Below are 9,992 nucleotides of genomic sequence, written 5' to 3'. Positions count from 1 at the left end.
AGGCTTACCCTTAGCAAGTCCATGATCGGACTCTTCTAAATAGCACAAAACAATCTCTGGAGTCCTAACAAGGCATTAAAATGATAAATTGTTTGGGTATCTTGTATGGTATCATAGGAGAAAAAAACAACAGGGGAGATTCTGGAAGTGGCTTATCAGGGTTTTTCAGGTCATTGGACTATCCCTCATGTCATTATATTTTCTAGGAAATTGAGAAACAGGTCATTGAAACATGGAAATGCAAATGAAAGTGCAGGACATGAGGCAAAAACAAGAGTTTGTACAATTCTCAGTACATTTATTCAGCCTGAACTCTTAGGCACACTTCCAGCTTTGCTGTAACTTCTTTATAGTCTTCAGTTCTCCAGGCTTCTTCGAGAACATTCAAAGCTCTTTGGGTGTTGGCTGCCTTTTGTTCTATTCAGTATCAAGATGATCTCACACTGCTTCAATAATGTTGTCGTCTGGACTCAGGGAAGGCCAATCCGTGACTTTCATTGTGTTTTCTTCTATCTGGGTATACTGTTACTGCATTAGCATATTTGGGATCACTGTCATGCTGAAAAATGAAGCAATTACCAATCAAATGCTTTTCAGATGGTTTTGCATGGTGGATCAAATGCTGATGTTATTTTTCTGGATTCATAATTTCATCAGTTTTGACAAGATCTCCAAGAAATACAGCCCCACTATTTTTACAGATGGCTGCAGCCACTAACTGTTGTACCTCTCTCCTGAACCTCTCCCCAGATATTGACAGCAATACTAACCAAATACTTCAAATTTGGACTCATCACTCCTTAAGACCTGTTGCAAATGATTTTCAGTCCAGTTCTTGTGTAATTCGGCATAGCTCATTAAGAATGGCTTCTTGACAGCCATCCATCCCCTGACACCATTTCTGATTAGGCTTTGGTGAATAGTTCATGGATCAACTAATGGGCCAAATGGATCTTTCATGTCCTATGTGCAGCTGAATAGTGTAGTGGTAAGGCTACACAACTTCGGCGTGGGAGTTGCAAGTTTGATTCCTACCTGGTATCCTGTAAGGGTCCTGGCTAGACCCCCAATGCTAAAACCAAGCCCTGGAATGGCGCGGCTATGTCTGCAGCTTATCTACAGCTCGTACACAAGCATTTCACTGCATGTTGAACTGTGTATGTGACAAGTACAAAAATTTGAATATCTGAGGCCTTTGGTGTTATTTCCCCCTATTTGTTAAGAAATGTCTTTCATCTGTTTTAGGCCTGTCATGTATTTTGTCCTCCATTTCCTCAAATGAATGAAGAACACTGTACACCATGCTGAGATATGCCAAGTTATTGGCTAATAGCTCTTTGGCAATCACCTTATTGATGGAAAAACACTATCATGAAATAGCATACTATCATATCACTTTGGCATTTTTTATAGATTCAGCTAAAGAAACAGGAACAAATTGGGCTTTGTTGTTACAGGCTGCTAGTAACAAAGGACCTAAAGACACACTTTAACGTGGATTCTTTGTTAAGTTGTTTGTTATGTGTAGGCACAACATCCCTTGTTTTTTATGCTTAAATGATTCATAGGTCAATGTTAAGCAACTTTAACAAACTACAACAACAAGCAAAATCTTCTTTAATCTTCTGAAAATGCTCAGGGACAAGGACTAGACTGAAAATGAGTGAAAAGACAGTCAAGGTCCAAAAAACCCCCAAAACTGTGAAAGACTTTCAGAAAACTAGTGCTCAACAACACTTAAAAAACAAAAGTCTAGCACCTTAGAAACAAATTATGAAGAAATGGAGGATGTCTCAAAAATCTTGTACAGTAGTGTAGATGTGACAGCACACTGTTGTTCAGTGTAGAAACACTGATCATCGGTGCACATACATCAAATGGAATGAGTCTGTTTTATCCCATCTCAAAGAATTTTCCTTTTAATATTTGGGGGTGAATGTAGTGAGCATGTGAGGTGTGAGTCAGCTAATGGGCAAGTTTAAAGCTAGAAGTAAAAGAGCCATGTTTGACTTGTTTAACAGTTGATCTGAGTTACTACTTTTATTCAAAAATCAGTCTGATGATTTGTTAAAGCCTCTTTGGTGATGGCATAATACTGACACTTAGCAATATCCTCCAGCTTGTATTGCGTGGGTGATCTGCACAATTTGTCAATACAGCATTGTGCAGAAAAGGTTCTTAATAACCTCCGTATAATCACTTGGTTACTGTCATTTAAAGAATAGTTGGTGTTTTGGAGATACATTGGTACACGGACTTAACAGGATTTAAAGGATAATGTCAGGGTTCACATTTCTAAGTCTCAATAGTCCCAGGTGATCCATTAACTTTGGTTCAGCCAGATTAAGTGACTTTGTTTCCTTGACTATCTCACAGTTAATGTATGTATAAAAGTGTCTTGAAAAATACAAAATTTTAATATAATATACATTGATATCCTGTCAGTGAATATCTAATGCTGCATCAGAGGTGACATGCCACACCCTTGGCAAATGGCCACACTTTCGGTGCTTGACTTAATTCCAAGAACATAAACACAGAGCTCAACACACGCAAAGTGAATGACTTGCAAACAACCAAACGGGAACTCCTGCAAAATAATTAATGAGGTACTAGCGTCTCTTGAGCAGACTTGTTCAGCAACTTCTTGTGTTTTGTTGTTTTTGTTTATGTTTAACTAAAGATGAGTATAGAGTTTAGGGAAAATTTTGCATGATGATAGAAATGAAAAGACATGCAGCAAAGGGCCGTGGGTCACATTCGAACCCAGGCCAGTTGGCCGCCAACTCATCACGGCGAGCTAAACCGGCACCCTGTTGCTTTGAAACTTTATACAATAATTCTCAGCCCACTAGCATTTTGACATAATATCGCTCAGCTTTATATTGCCTATGGAGTCAGCTAAGGTGACATTCAGGAAGTCTCCTCGTAACTTTTGGTAACAATACTATCTTTGCACGGCACACCACACCCAACAACACCAAGAGCTCAAATCCAAAATCTACCTGCAAATATTGCCACTATTGGAAATGTTGCATCATATCGTGACAAACGATGTCAGCTGGTTCACTTGAAGGTTCGGCTTCTAGTTAAAGACACAACAAATGATTCACAATGCTGTGAAAGAATTTGCCAGTAATTGATGAGCAATGCAGATTTTTAAATTCTGTCTAGCTCAGTTGACTATTTCCTAGTTTATTTTTCTGAGCCATGCTGATTTGTGTTGCAAAGAAACTGGTTTTGACTAGAATTTCTGTATCGTCATCTTAGTTTCAGTATGTTGTTTGACCTGCTAGGTTGGGTAACTAAGCCTAGGCTTAGTCCATTCACAATGCAGTAAAATTATAAAGGTCTTATCTTAATTCAAGCGAACACCACACCACTCTCTTTCGCAGTAAGATGCCTATAAATACATGATAGTGGGTGATTCACCTCTGTTGACTCATTTTGTGACACATAATATGCAATTAAAGTTGGGGTAAGAGCTTGGGCAGGAATGTCTGCATGGGCATGTACAAATATTTGACATTTTTCTCCCTGCTCTATGAGCCTCAGTTATAAGAACAAAGAATACCATAAGTCACGTCTTCTCACAGCAGCATACAGATAAATCCAGAGTTGCTTTTGTATTGAGATCCTTTATAGAAGTAAAATGATCAACACAAGAATGAATACCCAACTGTAGGTGAACATTTTGCACAAGTACCAAAAAAACAAAAGTTTCCAATACGAAAAAGGCACGCCCAACAAAACATTCATCCATCTGAAGATATGGTTCTTAGTCAGTTTGCTTTAGGTCCAGCCATTTCCTATGTCAAATATTAGACTGTTAACATGGAAGATTTTCCACTATGTTCAAAATCTACTTGGATCTTTTTTTTGCCTGGTTGCTACTAGCACGTGCATTTGTTTGCTTTTCTCATTTTTTTTTTCTTGTCTTTTATTTTACCCTGCTACTGCACACACACCCACGCACACATACACGCACACGCAAATAACGTAAGAGCAATGAGTGTGAACCAAAGCAGCGAGGCGAAGCAACGGTAACGCCTGAACAATAAGTTTTACTGTAAGTTAACAGTACATCAGTAACCCAAACATTTACATGTACAACTTTTATTATTTTTTAAATCACAGCCACAGTGACTAAGCACTTTTTTACAGACTCCTGATTGGATACATGCAGCAATAATAAATAAAATTAAAAAATACAAACCAACAAAAGCAAATAACGATGGAGGATAAGACTTTAAGTGCTCTGATATGATTTATCTGGTTAATTGATGTAGATGAAGTCAATACATTACATACTGCCACACTTTTTGGAACATGTTAAGGAAAAAACAATGAGGAAAAGACAACTCCAGTGTTCAGGGAATTTAACTGTACTGACTGTAGGCTTATTAGGTGAAGACAGATGTTGTTGACAGTTGGTGCTAGACTGAATCAGCTCTTCTTCAGCTATCCATAAACCTCCTGCTGCTTCCCCCACACTGATCCAATCGCTAAGGCTCGCCCGGTGCCTTCAGTGCTAAAGGAAATAAGAAACGAAGCACTTGAAGCACTAGTTGTCACTTAAATGTAAACATACATTATATAATTTGCGCATTTGTCAAAGAGACTGCTACATTTCCATTGCTTCGAGATGTTTCTTAAAAATGATGAGTCACAACATGTCCCTTGCACAACCTTTTGAATTTTTTTGTTGTTTTTTGGGGTGAGTCACCCACTGATGTTTTGATAAACACCGAGGGTTTCCCCTTGATATTTACATTGGTACTTTAATAGATATACACCATGCGATATTAAAGTACCAATAAAAGATAGTATTTGCTTTATTAACACCTGTTGATATTTGGACCTGTTGCCATGGGATCACACTCAAGTCCTATTTACTGCTACAAGGAAGTAAAAAGTACAACAGCATCATGACACAGCACAACACTGACCACATACTGTAACACTTCTGCAAAGATACACTTCTTGTCTTTCCACCTTCACGTCATATTGGAATTTAGCTCCATCTTCTCAGCATTCTTTTAATTTTTATCTTTCTCACATTTTCACATTTTCTTCCTCGCCTCTCCTCAGTAACAGATCCATAATTTATAGCATTTTTGGCACCAGCAGTGTGCAGTTTACATTAAATAACTCTTGGATATCAAACACACGCCATGCTGCTAGGTTGTTGTTGTTGTTGTGTCTGGTAGGAGAACCTCTGTGATATTGTTCATTAGTGTTACTGTGACAGGGGATGGTTTGAGCTTGACTTCATGCACTGGGAAAGTGCTGCCCTCTTCTGCTTGAACACAGAAGCACAAAACCACACTGTGATGATAAAAAGCAGCATGACATTTTCTCAAACACTCTAGTCAAGTTTAGTTTTGCAGTACTTTCTTCTTCTTCTTCTTCTGGCTGCTGCCTTTAGGGGTCGCCCCAGCAGATCATCTGCCTTCATCTCACCGTATCCTAAACATCTTCTTCTCTCACAAGCTTCTCTTTGATCTTCCTCTTCTTACTTTACGTCATGTTAACATTTTCCAATGCAATATAACACATGGTGTAGTGCTGCTATATATGCTTATATGTGCATTACACATCAGAACAGTTCTGAGGGCTTGATTATTTTCAAAGTCATCTTTATTTTCAGTTCTGCAATATGTGCAGGACAAACAGGGTGGAAATGTCATTTCCCCCTGACTCATGGTGAGCAACTTGAAGCACAAGAAGACAGATATATGAAAATAAATAGAAATTATAGAAGATAAATTAAGGCCTAGTTACAATCATTGTTGTTTTTGCATGAAAGTATTTTACATTATTGCAGTTCTTTACGTAAAAACATGAAGTAAAAAAGAATGATTAGAAAGCCTGCATACTTACAGAAGTCTTTATATATATTACAGGGAAAGTGAGTAAACAAATAACTTATGATGGTTTAAAGGTTGAAGGTTTCTTGTTCTACTGTGGCTACACTGAAACATTAACATTCTGCTTTGAATATTATAAAACTAACCAACCCAGTTGTTTAATACTCTCTTATAAAAATGCACTTTAAAGTATTTTTAAAAATCAGTTCTGCTTTATTGCAATCCTGGGTTGTAGTAATTCACATTTCCTCATTTTTCTAAACATTTATTTTCAAAAAACAATAAAATGAAAGAATAAAGAATTTCCCAAGGACTCCCTCATAATCTACCAAAACACCAATTTAGCTGTTCTGGCCTCAGCATCACCTAATGATGCAGTCTAACTCAAATATTTCTCTCTAAGCTTGCCAGCTGGCTAGCTGGATAATAATCCATGTTATGCAGGTTTATTTAACGTTGAGAGAAAGGACGCATGATCAAAGACAGACTGATATGATGGGTAACCATCTATATCAGAGTTTCTATTGGCTCAAAGATATCACAGGAGGACTGTGCTTGTTTTTGCTGGTGTACAGTAAATAGTCCTCATCTGTACAGTGTAACATTTAATGCAGCACTGTTTTATGGGACAGGAATTCTGATATTTTCTATCATTGTCTTCGTCTTCGTGTGATTTTTAGCAAAGTGCAGACGGGCAAAAGTGTACTTCTTGGAGAGCTGTGCTTTCTTCTTGCAGCCATGCCAGGAACATCAGTGTTGTTCAGTGATCTCTTGATGGACTCATGAAAAATAGCCAGTTTTGGAGAAACCTGCAATTCTACCTGCAATTCTACTTTCGAGGGTAACAGCTCTTTTGAACTCCTTTCATTTGTACACAGTCTGAAGTCCAACCTCTTCAGAGATAGTTTTGTAATTTTTTCCAGCCCTGATGAGCATCAACAACTTTTTCTAAAGACGCCATAAATCTCCTTTGTTTGCGCCTCAGTTAACTTCCTCGAACATATGTTGTGAAGCTTTAATAGATCGCTCTTCCTTGACTGTAAAAAAAGATCCACTCACGACTAATTGTCATAAAACTCCTGATACTGATTACACCTTCAAATTAACCACTTATCCCTAAAGTTAACATACTTTTGCCCCTCAGAGAAATGTAGCTTATTAACAGAGCATATTTTTCAATAATTAAATAAACAACTATCAAATCTTCATTTCATTTGTTTAATTGTGTTATCTGGATCCACTTTTAGGACTTGGATAAAGTTTTATTTAGACAGGAATACAGAAAACACAAAGGTTTTTCTGCAATCGTATGCATCCAAATGCTTGGATGAGGAAATAAATATATTTTATGTACCTGAAATGCATTCTGAATCCAGCCGTCAAACTGAAGAAAGAAAATACTACACTCTAATTTGAATTTAAGTAGAGTTTAAACTCTTGTGACCTCTGTGATTATTTGAGACCAAACTGACATTTTTACTAACTACAAAGTAACAAACTACGGGTGATTTCATTTTCAACGAAGACCTCAAAGGTAATGATGTAAATGATAAAACTCGAGGTTAAAAAAAATGAAAGCAAAAAGACATATTGGAGCCAAAAGTCTCGCCTTCGGTTCATTATCAAGTCGGTAATTAGCCATCTGACGCGGAGGAGTACTCAGGCGAGATTGTAATCCTCCTTTTTCAATTTAAAAGCCGCTTATGCTTTGATGCACGATGCCCACCATCAACAACACATTGGCCCCAGATGAGAGGAGGCAGAAGAAGAAGGACAAAGAGGGAGACACAGAGACAGAAAGACAGAGAGAGAGTTGATGTACATCTGTCATGCATTATTGCCGCAAATGCCAGTGCTGCTATCCTGGCTTTAGAAACTATGTGGGGCGTGTGTGTGTGTGTGTGTGGGGGGGGCTGATGGGTCCTCCTTAAATCACAATCTGATTCCTCCTCCTCTGCGTCGCTCCTTTTAAGTGACTGCATCCACACATACATGCACAAACACACACACAAATACTTACATACGCGCAGTCTCAAAAATCAGTGCTTTCTTTTTGCCTTCCTCTGACATGCGCACACAAACGCACATACACATACCGCTCACTATCCCCCTATGAATTCCTCAGGAAGGAGTCAGCCTTCTTCATTCCTCTGGACACAAACTTTTCCTTAACAAGGTACTGATGGTCTTGACCTCCTCTTCAAACAAACCCTTCCCTCCAATCAGCGAGGATTGCGGCGCTGGGGCTCAGCCGGGGCCTGTGGGTATTACAGAGGAAACGTCCTGATTCTCCTTGATTACTCCCACTCCGTCTGTCTGTCTGTGTGTCTGTCTGTCTGTCTTTGCCCCCTTGACACACACACACACACACACACACACACACACACACACACACACACACACACACACACACACACACACACACACACACACTCCTGCCCCTGCTCTCTCTTCAAATATGTCTGTCTCAGTGGCTGCTCTTTTTTCTGTTGTCTTTAACCCAATCTCGAACTTTTCTTTGCTGTCTCCGTCTGCTCACTGTGTTTTCCTTCTCTTCTCTTCTGCTTCTATTCCTTTGATTAGTCCCTGGTTTGCTTTTCAGAGCCTTTCCAGTTTCCTGGTAATGAATTGTTTACTCTGTGTTTTCTTTTCTTTCGTTTTTTTTTTTTTCAGCAGAGTACAACAAAGTCAACAAATCCTTTAGTTAAGACTTTAATGGGTCTGTTTAGATTAGTGCATGACTTGTAAGCTTTCTAAAGGCAACTTAACGCTCATTGAAGGATGTAATTATCTGGAGCCACTGACTATTGTTTTGAACTTCTTACAGTATTTGACTGTTAATGACTGCCAAGCAAGATGTAAATCTGTCAATTTCCACAGGATTTTGTTTATATCCTAAAATCTTTAACTTTTATTCTATTTCCACTTAAAAAAAAAAAAACCAATTAATGTTGTATTTATGTAATGTATTTTTCAGTTTTAATAATGTATATCTGTTTTTATTTACTACTTCATGTTTTTGTCATGATTGTTACATTAAATATTTTTTTCCCTTTTATTTTTAATTTAAAATGCTTAAATGAAGGAAAAGCCTTTTGGTATAGTTTTAACACTTGTTCCAGGAACCTAAGACACTTTGTTCCATCCTGGCTTCAAAAGCTGGGAAAAAAAAAGTCTGGCAGCATTGTTAAAAAAAAAAAAAAAAAAAAGAGGCTGCAAAGTGTAAAGTTTTTTTCTTTTGGTTCTGTTTTTAGTTTACACAGATAAAGGATTGCATCTATTAGCTCAAGTTAAAAAGTTCAATCACAATTATGTAATCTAATGTTTTAAATATTTTTACACCACTATTTCTATCGACTCATGTGCTACATATTTACATAAATACATGTATATACATGTTTAAATGTCCCCACCCTCTTTTATCCACATTAAACTATGAAAAGAAGAAAATATTACTTGTAATTCCAGTTCCTAATTAATCCAAGCAGTGCAATGCATGCTATCTAGTGACTTAAGTAGTTTTTTTTCTTTAACTTCTTGGAGCTTAGCAGCTTTTGGTGGATTTGGAGTGCCATTGATTGCAATGGCACTCCTGAGCTGTGGAAATAACAGCGGCTTTAGTTGGCAAGTTTTTTTATAAATTTGATATGATGGATAATCCCATCATTTTTTTCTTAATCATTTTTTCACTCAGCGTAGGAAAGAAAAGGCAACAAACGGCGCGTGTGTATTCAGCTCTGCAGAGCTACTGCTTTCCTCTGCTGCTCTGCGTAAACATTGTTGCTCCGTATTTTGTCAAATGACGATGATATCTGCTTATATCCTTCTTTATTTATCTTTCATTTCTCATCTCTCTGATGAAAGATGTCTCAGAGAGGTTAAAGAGGGCTGGAATAAATCATTTTAGACGTTTTGCTTACTTTTTTTTTTTTGAAGAATTTGGTATTCCAACAGTCCTGATTGGGGAAATGTCCTGATTCTCCTTGATTACTCCCACTCCGTCTGTGTGTCTGTTTGTCTGTGTGTCTTTGCCCCCTTGACAATCAGTTTGACTGTCTTTATAAAAAGATAAAGCTGAGTTACAATTGTATGTTTTCTTTTTAGAAATGTTTCACTGAACTA

This window comes from Maylandia zebra, linkage group LG19 (assembly GCF_041146795.1).
Source record: "Maylandia zebra isolate NMK-2024a linkage group LG19, Mzebra_GT3a, whole genome shotgun sequence".
In the NCBI taxonomy this organism is placed as follows: Eukaryota; Metazoa; Chordata; class Actinopteri; order Cichliformes; family Cichlidae; genus Maylandia; species Maylandia zebra.
The sequence above is the reverse complement of the archived record's forward strand: the minus strand, read 5'-3'. Positions refer to the sequence as shown.